Source organism: Elephas maximus, chromosome 8 (genome assembly GCF_024166365.1).
Source record: "Elephas maximus indicus isolate mEleMax1 chromosome 8, mEleMax1 primary haplotype, whole genome shotgun sequence".
NCBI lineage: Eukaryota > Metazoa > Chordata > Mammalia > Proboscidea > Elephantidae > Elephas > Elephas maximus.
The window spans coordinates 56,843,162-56,866,628 of record NC_064826.1 but is presented as its reverse complement, the minus strand read 5'-3'; the positions used below and the strand labels follow the sequence as shown (position 1 = coordinate 56,866,628).

At 38.4% G+C, this 23,467-nt stretch overlaps 1 protein-coding gene across 6 annotated transcripts in view; it reads right to left on the bottom strand.

The window, feature by feature from the left end:
- Positions 1-23,467, bottom strand: part of GRM3 (glutamate metabotropic receptor 3) — a 252,771-nt gene that overhangs the window by 87,962 nt on the left and 141,342 nt on the right. Inside the window, exons 1-2 of one of the 6 annotated variants that reach the window (XM_049893726.1) lie at positions 15,781-15,801; positions 11,243-11,319 (exon numbers count right to left, since the gene is read on the bottom strand). The exons of 4 other annotated variants lie outside the window; for them this stretch is intronic. The gene's annotated coding sequence lies outside the window, so the exon portion shown is untranslated. Of the gene's footprint in view, positions 1-11,242; positions 11,360-15,780; positions 15,802-23,467 lie in introns of those variants that run through there. One more of the 6 variants, XM_049893725.1, reaches the window with a different exon arrangement.

The following is a 23,467-nucleotide window of genomic DNA, read 5'->3' as shown; positions in this document are numbered from 1 at the left end:
GCCAGGCCAATGCAGTATGACTCAAAGTTAGGGAGGACGGTTCTGCTTTCACTCAATTTTTTTTTTTTTTCTGGTTTGAGGCTATTTGAAATCCCACAATGTATATGAAATTTCAAATATCCAAAAACTTAGGTCAAGTAATGACAATGAATTGACTGAATCCTTTTCTATGAGTCTGCTTTATTCGTAAAGAAGATAAAAGAAGTCCAAGAACCATTGAAGTGGGGTGGGGCACTGCTAATTAGGATGATAGAAACAGAAAGCCATGTTGACAGTGGGAAAGGAAGAAATGACTACTTCACTATTTGGCCTTGGGGTAAAAAAATCACATCTATCTCATTTATCTTCTGAATTTCAAAGAGGGTGTTTTTATGAGGTAGGCAAACTGTGTTATGATAGTACTAAACTTTGGTTTTTAGGGTAATTGCTGATAATTTATTTCCAATCAATTGTATTAACTTCTTTGGTTCGATCAATACAGAGTAAATGAATTATTCACTTCCCTTCAAAGTAAGTCTTCATTTTTCTAAACACTAAAGCACACAGTATTTTCCTGTGTGTGAGCGTGATTGCATGTGTTGCCATTTTAGCTATTTTTCATCTTTGCGTCTCCTAACTTCATTACAAAACCTCTGAATTGAAGCCTCCCCAAGTTGCCTGCAGTCTACCTTTGTCCTTATTCCTCTTAGAAGCTTTCATGTCTAATAGAAGTTACAGGTTTGTCAGCATCAACAGAGAAGAAACTGGGCTTGTCAAAAGCTTTTCCTCTCGTTCTAGACAAAATGGTGAAGGAAAAGAAACGGAGGTGTATCATTCACAGGAAAACATTTCTATCTGTTGGCAATATGATCCATCAAGTGGCTATTATTAATAATACCCTGTGTGCAAACAATCCCTTCTCTTGTATAATTTCAAAATGTTTTGCACAGTAAATTAACTCTTACTGCTTCCTGCTGAGAAAGCATTATATTATCTATTGCTAAAGATATATTAGATATTATCTATTGCTAAATATATATTAGATATTATCTATTGCTAAAGAGAGAGAGTAAGAAAAGCAAATTGTTTAAGGTGATTGTCAGTAGTAAAGATAGAATTTGGATATAGGAAGACTTTTCACCATTATTACCCAATTAAGTCTTATAAAAGGGAGCACATATGTCTTGGTCATCTAGTGCTGCTAAAACAGAAATACCGCAAGCAGATGGCTTTAACAAAGAGAAGTTTATTTCCTCACAGTAAAGTTGGCTAAAAGTCCAAATGCAGGGCGACAGCTCCAGGGGGAGGCTTTCTCTCTGTGTCAGCCTTCTCGTCAACCTGCCCCTGGACTAGGGCTTCTCCACGCAGGAACCCCAGGTCCAAAGGACGCACTCTCTTCCGGGCACTGCTTTTTTGGTGGTATGAGGTTCCCCCTCTTTGCTACTTCCCTTTCCTCTTTATCTTGAGAGATAAAAGGTGGTGCAGGCCCACCCCAGAGAAACTTCCTTTACATTGGATCGGGGATGTGACCTGGGTAGGAGTGGTGTTACAATCCCACCCTGATTCTCTTTAACATAAAATTACAATCACAAAATGGAGGACAAACACACAATACTGTGAATCATGGCCTAACCAAGTTGACACAAATTTTTGGGGAACACGATTCAATCCATGACATCATATCATACATATTTCCACAAAAATATCACCTCCTTCTCTCAATTTTTCCACAGTACACAAATAAATGGTAAATTTTTGAAACAGCACTATCTTTGCCTTGTGCTAAATGAAGTCTAAGGAATATCTGTATCTGGCTTCTGCTCTGGCCATGTCATAGTAACTGATATTGGACTTGCTTTCCTGCTGAAAATAACTATAAAACTGGACAAAACTTATGAGATGAACCATGATCCTTGAGGGAAATAAACACACAAGGGAAACCCCATGATGACCCAATGAACTCCCAGTGTTTTGTCGGGGGGCACATTCCAGCCATGGAGTAGTGGCAGTCTTGTTGATATGAAGGAGCAGAGATTAGAGTTCTAGGTTGTTGAAGTAGCTACAATTTGTGGGACAAAAAGCTGCACAGGGATTGTGGACTGAAATCTGTGTGGTCTAAGGGCTGGGTTGCTCACATACAGGGTGAGACTCAATGAGGCCAGGAAGAGATAATCTGTCAGAAACAAGCCTGAGAGATATATAAGGATATTGGAGATCATGTAGGTGTGAAAGGTATTGGAGTTTCAATGAAAATGGAGTGCACAGACCTTACTAGGCACTTTGTACTTTCACATAAAACTCCAGAAATGTCACAGCCTATGAGTAAGGACCAAGCTGTACAATAAGGAGTGCCATAGGACTAAGTTCAAAACAAAACAGACCTGCCAAAACAAAGAATAAAGCCAAGCCTAATAGGATTGAAATGATCCACTAGTTATTTAACTGTCTACCAAGAGAAAACATAAAACTCTTAAAAGAGGATGATATAATTGAGACTACCTACAATGTGCATTTCACAATAACCAGCACACAATAAAAAAACTGTATGCATGTAAGAAAACACGACATGAAGCCCAAAGTAAAGAGAGAAAATATTCACTTGAAATAGGCCAGAAATTATCTGTATTCTGAAGTTAGCAGATTAGGACTTTAAATTGAGTGTATATATATATATATATATATATATATATATATATATATATATATATATATGTATGTATGTATGTATATATGTATATATATATATATAATGAATATTATAAATGTATTCAAAGATTTAAAGATATCAATGAAAAGATGTGGAATCCCAGCAAAGAAATGGAAGATATAAAAAAAAAACACTATATGGCAATTCTAGAACTCAAAAGTATAGTATCTAAAAAATTTCACTGGATGTGGGCAAAAGATTGGGATAGCAAAATAAAGAGTGATTAAAGTTGAAAATAGATCAATGGAGAAAATAGATAAATGAAATTATTCAATTTAACCAGAGGAAAAAAAGATTAAAAAATCGAATAAAGCTTTAGTGTTTTGTCAGACAGTATTAGTGGCCCTGGTGGTGACATGGTTAAAAGCTCAGGCTGCTAACCCAAAGGTCGGCAATTCAAATCCGCCTGTTGCTCCTTGGAAACTCCGTGGGGCAGTTTTACTGTGTCCTATAGGGTCACTATGAGTTGGGTTGGATTCCATGGCACACAACAACAACAACAATAGATGTGTTTTGTTCTGTTGTACATAGGGTTGCTGTGAGTCAGAACTGAGTTGAGGGTACCTAACAACAACCACAATGTGTGTGTAATTAGTATTTTAAAAGGAGAGAATGGAAGAGGAAAAAATACTCGAAAAAATAATGGCTGAAAATTTCCCAAATTTTGTGATAAACATAAGACTACAAATCCAAGAAACCCAGCAAACCCTCAGCAGGATAAATACAAATTAAATCATATATAGGTAAATCAGCCAAACTGCTAAACCAAAAATAAAGGGAAAAACCTTGAAAACACTCAGAGTAAAACAACACTTATATACAAAATGACAACAATATAAATGGTGGCCGACTTTCCTCAGAAAGAATGGAGGCCATAACCCAACAGAATGATATTTTTAAAGTTCTGAGGGGTGGGTGGAGGACTATCAAGCATCCCAGAATTCTATTTCCAGTTAAAATATTCCTCAAGAATGAAGGTGAAATAAAGACATTTTTCAGGAAACTAACACTGAGAGATTTCTTCACCAGCAGAGTTTATACTATGAGAAATGCTAACGGAAGTAAAAGGAGGAAAGGAAATGACACCAAATAGAAACTCCAGTGTTCAGGAAAGAATGAAGATCACCAGAAATGGTAAATGTGGGATAATATAGAATATTTGTAAATCTAGCCACTAGGTATTGTCAAGACAATTTCATGAAAACTGTATTTGTCACAAATAATAAAAAAAGAAAAACTGTAAGAAAATATGAACTCTACGCCCATTTTTTTTTTCTATTTTATAGTTTGAATTTACTTCTGTGTATATATGTATGCATTTATCCTAAATTCTGTTAACTGGAAACCCTTTCGTGCCTTCTACAGCCCTCCTGCTGTAAGAACAATCCCATAATTCAAAGGCCATGCTTCTGAAAGTAAGATAGGTAGCAGCCAATAGTACATTTTTCTTTAATTGTATAACTATTAATAGATTCAGTCAAGGCTGAAACCCAGCTGGCATACACTGATACAACTGTACTAGTTGTTACAATATTTAAATACATCCATCCAGTTGGTAAATACCCAATCCATCAAGCCCTCTAAATATTCTTCCACTTTTCTGAGTTCTCTTGCCCCTCCTGTGGCGTATCTTCGCTGCCTGACCTCCCCCAGCCCCCATCCCCTATGATCCCTTCTAATGATCCAGCAACTAAAGTGTTAAGTTCTGAACCAGCAGAGTCTTTAGTTTTCAGCTTCAACTTGATACCTGTTGTTAAACCTTTTGATATCAGCCCCAAACTGATTTGCTGAATAAGATGTTGAAAATTTGGGAAACTTTCAGTTTTAAATAAAACCTTCATTAGCTGAGACAGATTTGGATTTTCCTTTGTTGTTTGACTGATTAGCATCTATTTCTTATTTTTCTGGAAACTACACTGCAATTTTCCTTTGGGAACCAAGACATGTGTTTTTAGGGGGAAGCAAATCCATCCCTGACTTGACAGGCAACTGGTGACATACCCTCACTATCTGGAATATCAAATGGCCCTGGCCACAGCAATTGGTTCAGATCATTGCCAACAAGAGATAATTCCAGAACATTTTTTAGGACCACTAGGAGAAAATATTTTTCTTTCTCTCGGAATGGCTTAGAGTAATGATGTGAGCTCAGAGTTGCTGGTAACCATTTTGCAGCCATGAGGCAAGAGCCTATCTGAGAATAAACACAGAGGATTTCACAGCCGAGAGATGGAGAAATTTCATCTGACAATGTTATATGTGCCCCTCAACCCAGCTAAGATTTTCATGTTATATGATAACAATAAGTTTCTCTTTTGAAATCTGTTTAATGTTACTTGACACTAAAAGATTACTGGATAGCATCTTTCTGTTTTTCTCATCCTCTTTCCATTAAAGATACAGGAATTTTTCAAAGATTAGACGCTCTTATAAAACAAGCAATAATAAAGGTAGCTCAACCACACGTATGAGACTAAATGGGCACACCAGCTCAGGGGCAAGGACGAGAAGACAGGAGGGGACAGAAAAGCTGGATAAATGGAAATGGGGAACTCAAGATGGAGAACGGGGGAGTGTTGACATGTCCCAGGGTTGGCAACCAATGTCACAAACCAGTATGTTTATTAATTGTTCAATGAGAAACGAATTTGTTCTGTAAACCTTCATCTAAAGCATGCACACACACACACACAGATCCTAGGAATAGAGTAAAAAAGCTAAAAAAAAAAAAAAGATACAGAAATTTATTGAGCACCTACTCTGATAGAAGCTATGATTAATGCTTTATATAGAATGTTTATTTAATTCTACAACCTTCTTCTTATCCAGTTATGCCCTTTTACAGGTGCCTGATGCTGTTTGAATCTCAGATGGCCAGGCCTCATGGTAGCTCCCATTGCATTACCTATTTATGATAGATCTTTCCAGGAATGCAACCACTCCAAAGTTAATCCTTTTCCCATACTCTTATCAGATCCTCGTTTTCTCAATTCTCTTATTTACCCATCAGATATACTAAACCATCAATTCTTGGCACATCAATGCAAGTTATGGATGTTTGAATTTTTAAATGGGCCAAAATATTGGCTTAAGAAAAGAAAAAGGAATATTTTTACTCATGTAATTTTAAATACGGCAGTGTACAGGTAATTAAATATCAGGGCATAATTGATATTCTTCGGGTACAGTACTTCTGAGCCCTGTATTCAAATAGAAGACACCTTGCGTATATCAGACACCATGAGATTTGGGGCTTAGAATAATCCTGACCGCCTCAAATAGACAGTTAAATGTCATTGGCAAGTTATCTCTGGCAAGTTATCTCCAACTATTCTGGTCACTTAAAACCCCGTTGCGTCGAGTCGATTCTGATTCATAGCGAACCTATAGGTCAGAGTAGAACTGCCCCATAGAGTTTCCAAAGAGCGCCTGGCGGATTTGAACTATTGACCTATAGTTAGTAGCTGTGGCACTTAACCACTACACCACCAGGGTTTCCTCTGGTCATTTAGACTCTCTGGTCACTTAAATGACCTTAAAACATAGTTTTCTGCTCCTGCTTTGTTGAAAAAAATGGGGGAAAATCGTCGGTGTGGTGGTGTCAGCTGGTACGATCTTTTAAGAGCTACTCACACACATCTTTTTGCAAGTTTGCATTTACAGACATCACGTTGGTATCTTGGAACTGGCCATGGTGGGAGTATTTACATCACAGAAATCAGTAAACACTGTAAACACTACATATCAGTCTCCCAAAACCCACCAGAGCTGGCTGTTAAACATTTACCAGCACCTTACTGGTGGTAACTTTAACAAAGTCATCTTAAAATCCATTCCTAGACAGTCAAATAGGAAAAGCCTGAGAAAGGAATACAGAATAGTCCCTTAGATCAGTGTCTTTCTGATTGCAAAACCCAATCCTTTCTTGTGTCACGAAATGCATTTAGTGAACTACAACAGCATTTTAAAATGAAGTAGATGATTTGATCCCCATATTTTGGTAGATAATATTGAAGGTTACCATGTAGTTAGGGCGAGTACTGTTTGAAAAAAAATTGTGTGTGTGAGTGTGTGTGCGTGTGTGTGTGTGTGTATGAATGTGTTTTTGTGTATGTTCTTGGTCAAAATGTAAAATAATTTCTTACTGTGAGTCATGGTTAAAATAAAGTTTGATAGTCATTGTTTTAGTGTGTGGCCTCTGCAGTCAAACAAATGTTTGAATGTACTTCGTGAACTCAGCATATAGTCACCTCCCTGTGCCTCATTTTAAATATGTGCAAAATGGGAATTATATTAGTATGTATCTCATGGGGTTGTTTTAGGATTATATGAGATAATATATTATATTGATTCAATAACTTATTAATTATTAACATTGTTGGTACCAACAAATCTGGGCTACATTTTCCCTCTTAACTGCCTCTGCAAGTGTTTGAGAGAGAATTGATCCCTACTGTTTTAGTACACGTCCAAATGTGGGAAGCCAACAACATATAGCTTTAACTTGAGACAGATTTTCAGCTACCAGAAGTAACATGTTTTTGTATAGCTTGAGCTTTTAAACTTGTTTAGACTTTATCTGTGCTTTAAAAAGGACTAAGTATAACACAAAGCCCTCATATAACACAGCCTCAAGGTTTACTTTCCTTTGCTTGTATTACACCCAAGTTGTTGTTGTTTAGCTGCCGTCAAGTCAGTTCCGACTCATGCCCTATGTACAACAGAACAAAACACTGCCTGGTCCTGCACCATTCTCACAGTTGTTGTTATGCTTGAGCCCATTGTTGCAGCCACTGTGTCAATCGATCTTATTGAGGGTCTTCCTTTTTTTCGCTGACCCTCTACTTTACAAAGAATGATGTCCTTCACCATGGACTGGTCCCTCTTGATAACATGTCCAAAGTACATGAGACGAAATCTTGCCATCCTCACTTCTAAGGAGCACTCTGGCTGTATTTCTTCTAAGACAGACTTATTCACTCTTCTGGTCTGTGGAATATTCAATAATTCACAGGCATCAATTCTTCTTCAGTCTTCCTTATTCATTGAACAGCTTTCACATGCATATGAGACAATTGAAAATATCATGGATTGGGTCAGGGGTAACTTAGCCCTCAAAGTGATGTCTTTGCTTTTCAACACTTTAAAGAGATCTTCTGCAGCAGATTTGCCCAACGCAACACCTCATTTGATTTCTGGACTGCTGCTTCTGTGGGCGTTGATTATGGATCCAAGTAAAATGAAATCCTTGACAAGGTCAACCTTTTCTCTGTTTATCATGATGTTGCTTATTGGTCCAGTTGTGAGGATTTTTGTTTTCTTTATGTAATCCGTACTGAAGGCTGTAGTCAGTCTTTGATCTTCATCAGTAACTGCTTTCAAGTCCTCTTTGCTTTTGGCAAGCAAGGTTGTGTCATCTGCATATCACAGGTTGTTAATGGAGTCTTTCTCCAATCTTGATGCTGTGTTATTCTTCAAATAGTCTAGCTTCTGTGATTATTTGCTCAGCATACAGGTTGAATAAGTGTGATGAAAGGATACAACCCTAAGGCACACTTTTCTTGATTTTAAACCATGCAGTATCCTCTTGCTCTGTTTGAATGAATGCCTCTTGGTCTATATACAGGTTCCTCATGAGCACAATGAAGTGTTCTGAAATTCTCATTTTCCCAATGTTATCCATAATTTGTTATGATTCACACAGTCAAATGCCTTCGCATAGTCGATAAAACACAAGTAAACATCTTTCTGGTGTTCTCTGCTTTCAGCCAAGATCCATCTCACATCAGCAAATATATCCCTTCTTCCATGTCCTCTTCTGAATCTAGCTTGAATTTCTGGCAGTTTCCTGTCAATGTACTGCTGCAGCCACTTTTGAATTACCTTCAGCAAAATTTTACTTGTGTGTGATATTAATGATACTGTTCTATACTTTCCACATTGTGTTGGACCACCTTTTTTTGGAATGGGCACAAGTATGGATCTCTTCCAGTCAGTTGGGCAGGTAGCTGTCTTCCAAATTTCTTGGCATAAAGGAGTGAGCACCTTCAGTGCTGTATGCATTTGTTGAAACATCTCAATTGGTATGCTGTCAATTCCTGGAGCCTTGTTTTCTGCCAGTGTGTTCAGTGCAGCTTGGACTTCTTCCTTCAATACCATTGATTCTTGATCATATGCTGCCTCCTGGAATGGTTGAATGTTGACCAACTCTTTTTGGTACAGTGATTCTGTGTATTTCTTCCTTCTTCTTTTGATGGCTACTGCATCATTCAATATTTTGCCTACAGAATCCTTCAAAATTGCAACTTCAGGCTTGAATTTCTTCTTCAGTTCTTTCAGCTTGAGAAATGCCGAGTGTTTTCTTCCCTTTTGGTTTTCTAACTCCAGGTCTTTGCACATTTCATTATATTACTTTGTGTTCTGGAGCTGCCCTTTGAAATCTTCTGTTCAGCTCTTTTACTTCATCATTTCTTCCATGCTATTTAGCTATTCTGTGTTCAAGAGCAAGTTTCAGAGTCTCTTCTAACATCCATACTGGTCTTTTCCTTCTTTCCTGTCTTTTTAGTGACCTTTCGCTTTTTTCTTATATGATGTCCTTGATGTCTTCCCATAACTGGTCTGTTTTTTTGTCATTAGTGTTCAATGTGTCAAATTTATTCTTAAGATGGTCTCCAAATTCAGGTGGAGTATACTGAAGATCATATTTTGGCTCTCATGGACTTGTTTTAATTTTCTTCATCTTCAACCTGAACTTGTATATAAGCAATTGGTCAATGGTCTGTTCTGCTGCTGGCCCCTGGCCTTGTTCTGACAGATGATACTGAGCTTTTTCATTGTCTCTTTCACAGTTGTAGTGATTAGGTTCCTGTGTTTTCCACCCAGTGAGGTCCACGTGTATGGTTGCTGTTTATGTTGTTGAAAAAAGTATTTGCAATGAATAAATCTTTGATTTTGCAAAATTCTATTATGTGATCTCCAGTGTTGTTTCTATCACCAAGTCCTTATTTTCCAGGTCCTTCTTGTTTCCAACTTTAGCATTCCAATCACCAGTAATTATCAGTGCATCTTGATTGCATGCCTGATCAAGTTCAGACTGCAGAAGTTGGTAAAAATCTTCAATTTCTTCATCTTTGGCCTTACTGGTTGGTGTGTAAATTTGAATAATAGTAGTATTAACTGGTCTTCCTTGTAAAAAACAAACAAACTCATTGCTGTTGAGTTGACTTCCACTCATAGTGACCCTATAAGACGGAGCAGAACTGCCCCATAGAGTTTCCAAAGAGTGGCTGGTGTATTCAAACTGCCGACCTTTTGGTTAGCAGCCAAGCTCTTAACTAGCATGCCACCAGAGCTCCCTTGTAGGTATATGGATATTATCCTATCACTGACAGCATTGTACTTCAGGACAGATCTTGAAATGTTCTTTTTGAAGATGAATGCAACACCATTTCTCTTCAATTTGTCATTCCTAGCACAGTAGACCACATGATCGTCTGATTCAAAATGGCCAATACCAGTCCATTTCAGCTCACTAATGTTTAAGATATTGATGTTTATGCCTCCCATTTCTTGTTTGATGACTTCCAATTTTCCTAGATTCATACTTCATACATTCCACGTTCCAATTATTAATGGATGTTTGCAGCTGTTTCTTCTCATTTTGGGACATGCCACATCAGTAAATGAAGGTCTGGAAAGCTTAACTCCATCCACGTCATTAAGATCAACTCTACTTTGAGGAGTTAGTTATTTCCCAGTTGTCTTTTGAGTGCTGTCCAACCTGAGGTGGTTATCTTCTGGCACTATATCAGACAATGTTCTGCTGTTATTCATAAAGTTTTCACTGGCCAACTTTTTTAGAAGTAGATTGTCAGGTCCTTCTTCCTAGTCTGTTTTAGTTTAGAAGCTTTACTGAAACCTGTCCACCAAATGTGACCCTGCTGGTATTTGAAATATCAGTGGCAAAGCTTCCAGTATCACAGCAACATGCAAGCTATCACAGTATGGCAAACTGACAAACATGTGGTGGTACACTCAATTTATCAGCATGAAATTATGGGGCAGTCATTTGTTACACAAAGACCCATTTCCCCAGGCAATAAAGGCAGGGCTAGGCACAAAATAGTTCATACCACATAAATCTGTTCATATAAAGCCCAAAACATGCAAAAGTAATCTATGGTGTTAGAAGTCAGGGTAGAATCTACTCCTGGAGATGAGGGAGGCTAGTGCCTAGAAGGAACCGTTTTTTAAATCTACATTCTGGTTTCATGGGAGGTGTTCAGTTTGTGAAAATTTATAATAATTTTCATATGACACTCATTTTTTATATGTATATTATACATTAATGAAATTTTAAAATCGAAAAGCAGGGTTGAAGTGAAAAAGGATCACTAGCATGGCTGTGTATTTGTTTTTCAGTGGTTTTATATGAGAAATTGGTGACAGGGGTATTGGCATGGGCTTGCAACTGTGGGTTTATTGATGACACTAACCCTGATGAAAGAATCCCTCAATGCCTGGTGCGAGGCCCTGGTGTAAAATGAGGTGTCTTACCTCAGTGCAAGTGAGTGATGGCCAAGCAGAGGTCTCCTTCTCATTATAATGGGAAGCTAGCCATTTTGTTTTCCTTCCTGCATTTAAGAAGAAACCAGGAATCTCAGTGTACATGACAAATACACCAGTCATATGCTGTCTGACAGTTGGTACCTGCAATTTAACAGCTTAGGCTGGGTGAGAATTGAAAGGTGAAGAGCAAGATACAATCAGAAGAGTCGAGCTTTAGGTGTATTCTGAAGTGAGGCAACTACTGTTTTCATAGTTTGAGGTTCGAAAAGCAAATGAGATAGTTTTTTGGCTTTATTATTTTCCAGTGAACATAAACTGTATTCAGTAATTAAAAAAAAAATCACTTATTGTACTGACTGTGTACCAGGACTTAGTTTCTAAGGGTGCAAGATGAATAGAGTAGCCACTCCAGATAAACGCAGTAAAAAAACGGTTTCTTGAGACTCTGATAACAATCAAAAGTGAAGTATGAAATATAACAGTAATTCATCTTGGCAGAGCACTCCAACCTAACCAGCCTAGTGAAGGCCCAAAGACTCCTCCCCTCATTGTAATAATTTGTTGTTTCTACCGTGCAGATTGAGATAGATTACCTTTGCAAGGTAGGACAGGCAGAATTCCAAAGGCTGCAGGTTAATACCGCTCTTTCCAGATGTGGCGAGCCTTTGAGTGTGCCTATCTTGTTCTTGGTGATGTCTGGGGAACTGCATGCCCACAGGGTTTCACCCACTGGCCCAAGATCAGCAGGTGGCAGTGCTGAATATGTATGTGTATATATATTTATATATATACACACACGCACATACATATATTAGGCATCTGCTTCTATTATTTTGCTTATGTTCCTCATTTATGGTTGTAGTGAATTCTTATCCTTCCTACCCCATTCTTTTAGCTACACATTCTTTTCTCTAAACGTAAGCTTTCAACCAGTCCTGCTTGCTCCAAAATTGGCTTTCTTTTCTTTGTCTCTTCCGTTAGATTGCATCAGCCTTTTATTGATCTTTGTTTCTGACTGCTGCAGCATTCTTCTATTCAATTTCACACACCTTTCTTCCTTCCACTTCAGTCTATTCGACATGCTGCTCTAAACTTGTATTCTTTATTTGCCCAGTTGAACAGTTTCAAATATCTTGTCATTCTAAATTTAATCTTAATATCACCAGTTTCTATCACTTCCCTATTCAATTCTTTTCTTTTATATCCCATTTTGTTTAGCTCCTATGATACACAAAGATAATTCTTGATGCGCTTCCTTTTCATTCCTAGCTCAGCATAAATTCCCAAGTCTGAACAAATTAATTCAGTTGGTTAGCTCATGGAGCTAGTAAAGCCTACATCAGTTAATTTGTCCAAGTTGGATTATCTTAGAGAAAAACTTGTGTTACACGTTTGGTCATAGTATGTTTTGTGAAACTGTGCTGTTGATCATAAAATAAACTGTGATACAAGTTACCTGGCAGTTTCTGCACAAATCAGTTATTATAACTAAGCTCAAGAGTTGTAGCAGATCTGTGTAGGTTACTGTGATTTTTCCTTGTGACAGATAATGCATTACCAGGCACATAGTAGGTATACAATAAATATTTGTTGGGTAAATAAATACAAAATGAGCATTTTTTCCTTTGTCTTCACACTGTACAATAAATCCCAACTTTCTTTTTCACTAGATCATTCCTGAATAGGAAAAGCAACTAGCATTTTTTGAACTCATATGCAAGTTGCTGTACACATGCCTATTTACTCTCCTTGAGCTTTTTTTTTTTTTTTTTTTTGTGAACAGATGAGTAAATAGGTTTAGGGGAAAACTTAAATACTTCTTGCTGGGACTCCTCAGTCACTGAGTTGTGGAACAGATCTGTGTGATTCCCAGTTCTTTCACTTTTGTTTTATACCTCACTGCCTTTGAGAATTGTGTCCTAATGTTCCAGAGGACTCTGAAAGACAGTTAAGAACAGCATGATACATAAGGTACCGTCAGTGTTTGTTTTTCTGCTGCTTCTCTTTCATTGCATATATTTATGTAGGCTTCAGTTGAGTTTCTATAGCATTGCTGCCTCAAGAATGTATTATCTCAGTCATTACCTGTTTCAATTTAGCGTCAGGAGGTTTTTTTTCTAGGGCATGACACAAGGAGATGATCCTGATGCGGGAGAACCTTTGAACATGCATTTGTTTCCACATCTGGCATCCATTAGCCTTCTTATCAAGGCTACCACTGTAGCCAGATCCATTCACCGTCCAGATGTATCTTTAACTTATGGCTTAGAACAAGACATTTACGCCTTACTGTTTAGCATACAAATGGGATAATAACCTCAGGGAATTTTGAAATCCCTGCACTGCAATTCCTGTGAAATTGTAGGAAAAATTATCCCAGTGGTGTGGATGCTGAACTAGCCAAGCATCCCTCTCCACAGCCAACCAGTGACCTATTTCACAACGGGATGCCTGTCACTCTGTAAGATCTGCTGTGAGGCACACAAAATGTCACCCAGAGGAAGACTGAATACCAGAGGGAAAGCAGATTTTGTTTAAAAACATCTAGTCATTAGGTAGAAATATTGTATTGGTACTAAGAATTAGAAAATGAGCTGTGATTTTTCTGAGGAGAGATTTCACCTTGTATTTTACTTAAAACTGCACAAAGAAGGGACACATAGATTTCTTTAAATACTACTGGCATCGCACGGACTTTGCATACAATCCCTTGTTAGAACATGAACATCTGACAGTGTTAAGTGATCTTTGTGCATTGATCTAAAGAAATTCTTAAACATTTGCCCTGTGGAATGCATTATCATTAGAGCTGTAGAGGCTTTCCATACTGGATGTACAGTGACACTATCTTTGACATGGATGAGCCAGACAGAGAGAATAAGGATTCTTTTTGGAGTTTTGAGTTGATTTTATGATAATCAGTGAACAACAGGAGAGTAGCCTGTGTCTATGACAAATTATTGTGTACTTCTTAATGCACTACATCAGCTGTTTCATTCTCCAAACAACCAGCATCCCCTGTACCACAACTAAAGCCATGTCGTTATTTTTAAAATCTGAGTATTTGTAGATCATAGAATGTTTTGATAGTAAAACATTGGAAATCATATAGCTAGCTAGACCCTTGATCCTCCCAATTTTCATATGAAGAATCTGAGTCATGGGAGGTAAGGAGATTATTCAGTATTCTTATGTTATCGTTAGGTACCATTGAATTGATTTCTACTCATAGTGACTCCATGTGGCCAAGTGGAACTGCCCCATAGGATTTTTTAGGCTGCAGTCTTTATGGGAGCAGATTGCCAGGTCTTTGTCTTGTGGAGCCACTGGGTGGGTTTGAACGACCAATTTTTAGTTAGCAGTCCAGTGCCTAAATGTTGTGCCACCAGGGCTCTTTATCCCTATGTTAGGGTTGTGTTTTAAAACCTGTTTAAAGGCCCTTCCCTGGATTTGGTCAAGTTTACACAGGGCACATATTTAGAAGCATCTGTGGATGTGATACACAGGGCTTGCTTCTTCAAATGTACGTTCCTGTTCTAGCTGGAGACCTGTTGTTTTCCTGCAAACGATTTGGAATTTCTGCTGACATGTTCCTTCCAGTAGATTCTTTCCTAAGGGGACAGGTAGCTAAGGAAAGAGTCTGGGATACTAGTGTGGGTGAGCAAAGACAGAAAAAGAGGTATTCTATTGTTTAATTAGAGGGATTGATGGCTGCCAACTGTAGGAAACATAAAGTGTGTATTGGCCACGTGCTGCTGCTCAGAGAACAACGGTGAGAAGTTAAAACAAAAGCAAACAGCAAAATAATAGGTTTATCCACAAGCTATCTCCTGCCAGATGATGAAAAAAAAAAAAAAGAATAGTTCCTTGAGGAAGGCAACTACATCAGTCCACTGAGCTTTTGAAAAACGAGAACTTAACCACAATGTAACAGGAAAAGCAGCAGTGGAGAGGACAGAACAACAGAATGTTAACTGTTCCCTTGCACAAACATTAGCTCTGCTGTGTTGTTAAGTGGGGTGGAAATCACAATTAACAGAGCAAGGGTTTGTAAGTGAGCTGAAGCTGCTTCAGATTACGTTCTGCTTTTAGAACAACCGCAGTGAACAATGCTATGTTTATTAAGCTGTAATATGTTCTTAAGAAAATCATTAATAAAAATAGTTGATTATAGTTATGCTTACCATACTGGTATTTTAGGTCTTATCCATTTGAATTTAGAAGCAGGAAATGGGTAGAGTTTTGATGGCAAACAGATGGTACCAAGATATTCCTACAGAGTCTTCCTGAGGTTTTTATTTTTCAGTTTGTGGAAACCCTGGTGGCGTACTGGTTAAGTGCTATGGCTGCAAACCAAAGGATCAGCAGTTCAAATCTGCCCGGTGCTCCTTGGAAACTCTATGGAGCAGTTCTACTCTGTCCTATAGGGTCACTATGAGTTGGAATCGACTCGACGGCACTGGGTTTGGTTTAGTTTTTTTGGTACTTTTGTTAAGATTACACCTGGTAATATAAATGTGGTTTACCTGATCATATAGACAAATCAGTGGGCAGTGAACACACCATATCTGTAAGGAGAACAGAGAGTTGGTTTACGTAGAAGATTAAAGATATTAAATATCACAACTGCCCATGTAATAGGCTTTTTTACGAAGTAAAAGGGGCTGTCTTAGTTATCTAGTGCTGCTATAACAGAAATACCACAAGTGGATGACTTTAATAAACAGAAATATATTCTCTCACAGTCTAGTAGGCTAGAAGTCCAAATTCAGGGTGCCAGCTCGAGGGGAAGGCTTTCCCTCTCTGTTTGCTCTGGGGGAAGGTCTTTGTCATCAATCTCCTCCACAGTCTAGCAGCATCTCAGTGCAGGGACCCCACAGTCCAAAGGACTTGCTCCCTCCCGGCTCTCTTTCTTGGTGATATGAGGTCCCTATCCTCTCTCTGCTTGCTTCTTTCTTTTATATCTCAATAGAGATTGACTCAAGGTAAAAACTAATCCTGTAGATTGAGTCCTGATTATTAACATAACTACCTCTAATCCTTCCTCATTAACATCATAGAGATTAGGATTTACAACACACAGGATAATCAGATCACAAAATAGTGGACAACTACACAATACTGGGAATCATGGCCTAGCCAAGTTGACACATATTTTTTTTGCGGGGGGGGGGGGGACACACAATTCAACCCATAGAAAATATAGCATAAGATATGAAAAATAAATCCCCTGCCAATTTTCTCCTAAAACAGTGGCTATGAAATTTTTTTCTAAAAAAAAAAATTTTTTTTCTTTTTCTTCAAGGTATTGGAGGGTCCATTATTATTTCTTTTGATACATGTTAATGAGAGTTTAGAAGCTATTATGGAGACCACATATATGGATAACCTTTCTTTGTTCAGTATAATGAAACTTGGTTAAGCTGATGTGGCAGGTAACTTTTCACCACATGGCTCAAGGGTGCTCTCGCGTTTAAATTTTTCTCGGGATAATTGGATGTATAATGGAATTAGGGACACTTATGTGTAAAAGTGAACTTATAAAATGTTTCTTCCAACTCCCCTGAGGGCCTGGAACAATGACTGGCCTTGTCCACACTATTAAATCAATTTGATATCAGAGCCGATACTAGAGCCAAGTTTATGACTTCAAAAAACCTTGTTAAACATGTTGTCTGCATTGAAGGGTGTTGTGGCCTTTGTTATACTGGATTGCAAAACCAGTGCAGAATTGACATTAAATCTAATGCCAGTATGAGGCACTTGGCTCCTTTCAGTTTTTTTCAGAACAAAATTGAGTGATATTTGCCAACCCTATTATCCAAAGAAGCTGATTCCAAATGGTCTGCTTTACCTAAGAATCACTAAAAATACTACTGGGTCTCTGTCCAACATTCCTTTTGAGTAATGTGATATGAACCCTGTGAAATCAAATTTCCTGATTTTAGCAGATGTATCAGGCTTTTTTTTTCTTATCAGGCTAGGAATTCATACTGGTTGGAAGGTGAGATAGAGGCGATGAAGCAAATGGCTGATCTCTAATGTGGCCTTGAAATCCTCTGTCCTTTAGTTTTGTAAAATAAAGAGGTTGGGCTGAATGATCTTTAAGGTATTCTCTAACTTGCACATTTTTTTTTTTGTTGTTCTAAATTCAGTGTTGACAAATATTTCTGGAAATCTAGCACTCTGTTCAATTTCATAATACTCTCCTTTCAAATTCAGCATAGATTTCTATTGAAGTGATTCAAAATATACATTTTTTTTTTTTTTATTTGTGGTCTACCCTCTCCTAGTCATATATTTGGTTTGGTTTCCCAGCGGTAGGGACATATTTTATCTATCCTGTCATTCATTCTTTCTCCCCTGTTCCCCACACCACCCACCCCAATTACTGAAGCTGTGGCATGTGGCCAGACATATCCATATAGCTCTAATTCAGTCCTCTCTATCATTCACTTGATTTAAACAAATATTAATCAGTGTGCTTACACTCTAGATATGGGGTGAACAAGGCAGATATAGTCTTCATCCTCAGTGAGCTAACCTAATTGGGTAGGTATTTTATCCTCAATTTTACACAAAAAGAGAGATTTGTATGCTTTTGTAAAACTACCAGTTTATTTCAGAAAGTTCAGGAAATGTGGTGCTTCTTTATTCCTCCTGGCCATGAATGACAACAACAACAACAACAACAACAACAAAACTGGGTCTGTATACATTTTACTATAATAGATGATAGAGCATATTTTGTTCAATAAACTCCTGCTGAAGTTGTCCCATTTCTTACTGTCCTAAACTCTTGGTAAGTAGCTCTGCAGGAAGGCATTCACACCATGATTGCCATGTTGGAATTGGAGGCACAGCCCATCATGTGACTTCTTCAAGGTCATAGAGGGAAATGACAGTGAGCCCTGCATCTAAGATGTCTGCAGGTATCTGGGGAAGATTTCTAGTTATTTTGTTTTCACATTCCAGATTGTTGAGTCATATTTTCTGGTGCCCAAGTTTCCAGGTTTGGAGGGTAGCTGTGGCGTTCGAGACCCAAGCCACCTTCTCCATAGTGGGCCAGTGCTAAGAGGAAAGAGACTTCTCTATCTTTCTCTGGGTCTATGCCACTTTCCACCCCCAGAAGAATGGTTGTGAATAATTGGATAAATAGCACCTCCTGCTGCCCTCAGGGGCTCTGGTACATCTGCCAAATGAAAGAGACTTTATCTCAGTCAAGCAATGCCTGCCCCTCTGCTGTGGCCAAACGCCCAGACATTTTGCTGCTGTTTAACAAAGCCAACTGGAGAAGCAAATGACCCACATGCCAGCACTGGAAGAGTTATGAGATCGAAGGGAAATTTCCATAAGGTAAAAAATGCAAATAAGAAAGTCCGACTTTTCTTCTACTCATAAATCAGCCACTTATCACATTGTACCATAACTTGGCAAGACAACCAGCGCACCCAGATTGGCTGCAGTGAAAGGAACCAGCATGGGCACGTGGTTAAGAGTCCAAGGGCCTGAGCATGGGCAGTAAAGCAGAGCACATTTCTGCTTCTGTGGTCACCATTCTGTGCACTTCCAAGAGTGCTTCTCTTGTACCTTTTGTAAGGCACATAATATTCTGTGTCATAGCAAACCTATCTCTACACTTGTCTCGGTCTCCAGGCTGGAGTTCCTGTAACTTCTTAAGAGTGTATTCAGCTCTTTATTCATCTGTTTGCATGCCAAAATGCTGACTCAGCACTTGGCAGATAGTAGGAGCTTGACTCTTATCTCTGAGATGGCGGTGCCCACCCATACCAGCCTCATACTGCAGGGATGGAAAGACGAGTTTAAAAGCCTCCCTGCTGCTCTAGTGGAGACTCACCATGAGGATTTTTCTGCTCCTGCCTCTGAACCTCATGCCCCTGTGGGCAATATTTTCCCTTGGTGGGGCCATTGCAAAGTAGAATCAACAACATAACCCTCTGCACTTCTTTCAGGATCCCAAAATAATCGGTAGAGACACCAATCTTAACATTAGGCTGCAGCAGAGGGCAACAGTTTTTGGCACCACATGTCTTCTACTGTACCTCTTTAAGGAAAGTTTTAGCATTTTTAGCACAGTGTTTGGGTCCATCTGAGCCACAAGCATCCTTTTAGCAGGAGGGTGTGTTTGTTGCTGGTGAGACATATGGGGACAGTTTCCTGAAGAGGGAAACTTTTGTAGTGAATTTACAGAGAGAAGAGCTAGATTGGAGAGCTGACATTACCAATTTGCTTTATAATCTTAAGGAACTTTCGTGTTTCAGTTTTCTCATCTGCTCAAATAATGCTAATAACACCTAATTTAGACTATTGTTTGTGAACCTAAAGGAGATAATGCTCCATTTTTGAGGAATTACATGTGGAAGTGATTTAGGCCAGGCTTGACATTAATTAGTTCATTTAGTTGCCTATATGATGAGTTTGGAGGAGAGGCTGAGCACTCCCTTCTAGTTCCCCAGTCTCTCACCAGGCTTGCAATCCTACTGCTAGATTTATTCTTTATGCTCAAGTTTCTTTTTATAATAAAAATTCAACCAGTAAGAGTAATCTATCACAAATTTTTTTCAGTCAATAGAGAATGGCTTAGGAGCCTAGGGGTGAATAGCTGCTATACTCATTGTTGTCGAGTTTGTTCAGACCCATAGTGATCCTCTGAGACAGAGAAAAATTGCCCCATAGGGTTTCCAAGGCTATAATCTTTGTGGAAGCAAATTGCCACATCTTTCTCCCACAAAGCAGCTGGTGGGTTCGAACTGCCGACCTTTCAATTAGCAGCCTAGCGCTTAACCACCACGCCACCAGGGCTCCTAATGTTGCTATAGCTAAAACCAAACCTGCTGCCATCGAGTCAATTCCATCTCATAGTGACACTAGAGGACAGAATAGAACTGCTCCATTGGGTTTCCAAGGAGTGGCTGATGGATTCAGACTGTTGACTTTTTGGTTAGCAGCCGAGCTCTTAACTACTGTGCCACCATGGCTCCATGGTTGCTATAAAAGGTCTAAAAACAAATGTTGCTGTTACGGATTGAATTGTGTACCCCAAAATTATGTGCTGTAAATCCTAACATCTATGCCTGGGAATGCATTGTCTTCATTATGTTAATGAGACAGGATTAGTTTAGGGTGTGCCTTAAGTCAAAAGCCGAAGAGACAAGAACCTTCCCTCAGAGCTGACAGAATGACAGAGCCTGAATTTGGACTTCTAGCCTCCTAAACTGTGAGAAAATAAATCTGTTTGTTAAAGCTATCCACTTGTGATATTTCTGTTGTAGCAGCACTAGATATCTAAGACAGTTGCCAACCTTCCAATTTTTCCTTGGTCACAGGAATGAGGGTGGCGTTAGAGTTGCAAATTGAATCTCAGAATAAAAATAATATATGTGTCTTCAAGGGAGAAGAATTATTAGGTAAAAAGTGAACACTGTTTTTGATAGAAAGGGAAGAGTGAAGGACCATAAAATTACCACAAATTCACTCCACTTTATTGTAGTTTTCTTTCAGTTCTTCAGAGAGTATGCTTCCCTGAGTCATTTAGGTGTGTGTTTGTGCATCACTGGGTGGAAGATGTATCACAGATAGTGGTGTCGTGGAGTATGGCTCCTACGTTTTCAATTTCTCTGCAAAAGTTCTTATTCCAAGCTCAAAGCAGAGACTTTCAATCTTTCTGTTGCTTTCATTTTCCATTGCCTGACATTAAAAACATATAGACAGGGGATATTACATGATTTATCATTTCACATAAAACACAATGTTATACAATTTTTATCTTCAAAATGATAAGCGGTGTAACAAGACATAGGTAGAAGAACCAATGCTTCATAGCTAGACAGACCTGAGTTTTAGTCATGGCTCTATGAATTAATTACAAGTTGTTTAACTTTGGGCAAGTTATTTAATATTTCTGAGCTTCAGTCTCCTCATCTATAAAGTGGAGATTATAATGCTGACCTCTGATTGTTCTTTTCATTTTTGAATAAGATAATATATTCAAAATATCTGACATATTAGATACAGAACAGTGTTTCTATTCTTTCTTTTACTTTACAGGTATAGAAATGGTGAGAGGTTATAGAGAAGAAATAGAGCTTAGTTCACGAGGTCTGCAAAACTCTTCCCCTAAAGTTCTTGGAAAAGCTCATCTTGATTTAAAATACACATCCCTGTATTGAGATGGATTTCAGTAAGACACAATCTTTGCTCAGAACTCTTCAGTGGGTTAATTTCCTGTGTAAGCATGTCTAAGTTCATCTGCTTGCTTTTTAAGTTTCTGTATTATCTTTGTGTATTGTACTTATCCAGCCCTATTGCCTACCACTTTCCACCATTCCCCCTCATATATCTTCTATTTGATTCAATGATATGACAGGTTGTATTTTCCAAAAATATTTTTGGTCCCATATGCAGTTCGAGAAACTTGCCACTCTGCACTCAAAAGATAGAATCTATGTCCCATCCCCCTGAACCTGGGCAAGGCTTTGTAACCTCCTTGGTCTCTCTTGGGATGCTCACCTTTCGAACTCAGACACGTTACTGTGAAGAAGCTAAGCAGCTACATGAAAGAACTATGTGTAATTGTTCTAGCTGTTAGCACCAGCTAGGAATATTATCTTACTTTCCTCCATAATACCATTATCTCTGCTTCCTATCCTAGACTCTATTTTTTCAAGGGATTGAAATGTTTCCTTGCTTTCAACAAGGTCTGGGGTAGAAAGAGTTCCTGAAAATATTGTAGAAGTGGAGAAATGGCAGGATAATAACAAAGTGTTTTCTCTTCACCTGACTGCCAAGGCCAATCCACACATATACATATGTTTGCTCCTTCATCTACCTGCAAAGGTTGAATTAGACATGAACTGTACAGGCTGATCTCTACATCTCCAGCTGACATGCTCCACAATGCGCTACAGAGCACCACAGGGAAAAATGAATCAAGTGAAAATCATTTTCATCACTCAGAGAGGAAGATGACAGGTCAACCAAAGTAGGTTCTGGATGAAATGAAGTCAATGAGTTGGAAGTCCTTGCACCATGTTCTTTCTGCTTTTCTAAGTCTTTAGCCAGCTATCAGATTGCTTTTCTTAAATGATCCAAGAATTTTAAAGAGGGTCTTGCTTCACAGAAATCGCTTCTCAGCTTGCCTCTGCCATAATTTGATTCTTAAAATCTCAATAATCTCTTGAAAGTTCTTATGGGAAATGCTTGATATTACTTGTTTCAAAATTATGTGTGTGTATTTTTTGGGAGGGGGACTCAGTTAGATTTTGGGTTACAAACTTTGCCCCGAACCTTAATTTTGAATTGCCAGAAATTTATCTTTTTATTTTGGTTAGTTTTTATTTTAACATTTCACTGGCAACAGAACTTGCTGTTTGAAAATTTTCTTTTGTCAAAAACTCTTGCCTTTTAAATTAATTGACTTGGTTGCCTTTTTTGAATCAATAGAGTATTTCTGTGTGATATTTTATTATCTCATCTTCTGCTCCCTAGCCTGGATTCTCCAGGTTAAGAAAGCATTTCTCTCAGAATGAGTTACTCTAAGGGTAGATTACACTTACTGGTGCCTCCTCAAAATGGAAGTTGGACCCATGGAATAGTAACCAGATTTAATTAACTGTTGTCATTCACTTTTTTCCAAATTGTATATTTTCTCATTTATATTCAGGTTGCTTAAGTTTGCATATGCCTCTGGGCATTTTTGCTGAGGTTTGTATGTTTTGCTTTTGGTGTAATTTGAACTTATAATAATAGCTGCACTCAAGTTGTCTTAGTTCAATAGTTTGCAGACTTGAATGTGATCAGAATCACCTAGAGGGCTTGTTAAGCTACAGATTGTTCCACCCCCAGAGTTTCTGACTCAGGAGGTCTGGGTGGTGCTCCAAAATTGTATTTCCAATGAGTTCTCAGGTGATGGGGGTGCTGTTTGTATGTCAGGATGCTTTGAGAGCCCCTGACTTAGTTCACTCTCCAGGTAAAAGGTACGATCCTTCTATCCATTTCATTCCACCAAAATGTGGTAAGTATCAATCAATTAAGAAATTATTTTTCTATTTTGCATTCTGGACACAGAATCATGCATGATTTACAATACTAGTTTTTTCTTTCTAAAGACTTCTGTGGTGTCACCCTCAGACTAGGACTTTTTTCCTCAAGTTTAAGTAGTAGTGCCTTTGGCTAAATTATGCAGCACAGTTG